Source organism: Cebus imitator, unplaced genomic scaffold (assembly GCF_001604975.1).
Source record: "Cebus imitator isolate Cc_AM_T3 unplaced genomic scaffold, Cebus_imitator-1.0 Scaffold455, whole genome shotgun sequence".
Taxonomy (NCBI): domain Eukaryota; kingdom Metazoa; phylum Chordata; class Mammalia; order Primates; family Cebidae; genus Cebus; species Cebus imitator.
The window spans coordinates 2160020-2161242 of record NW_016107770.1 but is presented as its reverse complement, the minus strand read 5'-3'; positions in this window follow the sequence as shown (position 1 = coordinate 2161242).

The following is a 1223-nucleotide window of genomic DNA, read 5'->3' as shown; positions in this document are numbered from 1 at the left end:
AGTATGTTTACTAATCAAAAATTGAAGGAAACTTAACATATTAAGTGAGGCTTAAAACATTTAATGCATGCTAAATAATTACACTTGTTTATGTAGACATAATTGAAAACCTCCTTTAAAAGTGATCATAAAATTTCCTAGATTTATATTTAAAACAATATTTAAGATCCAAATTAAAGGCATAAGGGTGCTTAAGGCAAGCTAATGTTTTGAATTTATAACCATAATAGATTGAATATTAATATTTAAAATCAAAGTAACTTTTGTATAATCTATGTACAAAATTCACCCCCTGGGGCATCAAAAACCTCATTATCATCTTTTCCTTTCAGTGCCTGATTTTTAGTTGCAAAAGGACAGAGAACCTACCTGCTGATAAAAGTTTCTATTGAAATAGATTAAGATGATTTTGCAATAGTTGTGGAAATTAGTTGACGTGCAATTGACACATCCATTGGGAAATTTTCATATGTGTAGGGATTTATAGTGCTTAAAGATATTTATCTTCTGGAATATAAAATGAATTTTGTGATTGTCATTTTAAATGGGGAGCTAAGTAATTTTAATGCTTATAATTTCAACTGAATTATTACTGTAGTTATAATGGAATTATAAGAGAATTTGAACAGAATCAACAGTATCAAATACTGCTAAATAAGTAAGTGAAGACTGAGAAGTGACCAAAAGTTTCATGATGTGGAAGTTGTCAGTGACCTGGAAAAAGACAGTTTTGATGGAGTGTTTGTTGGAAAGCCTGAAAAAAAAATAGGTTTAAAAAAGAGTGGGAAGAAAGAATAAAACTAGTGAGTCCACACAAGTTTTTAATTATTTTCTGAAAAAGAGTAGAAATAAGGAATGCTGGTTGGTAGGGATGTGTGAATAAATTAAAAATTAACAGTCGTGAGCTTTAAGTAGAATCTAGCAGATGAGCAATCATATCGGAAAGTAAATAATTCAATTTCATAATTAAGAAAACGGGATAAATATCTGAAATGACTTTTGTATGAGACCTAACTGGTGCCTTTCTGATATCTTCAAGGTAAATATTTTCTCGTCTTTGATTTTTGACCTTTATAGAAAAGGCCTCATTAATTCATAAACATTCTAAAATGACTCTTAACAATTTTTAGGAATTAAAAATGCTATTTTTGAATCTCTGTTGATTTGTTTTATTTGCTTTTCCTTTCCTTGGAAACCAAGCAGGATTTTCTTTTCTTTTTTTT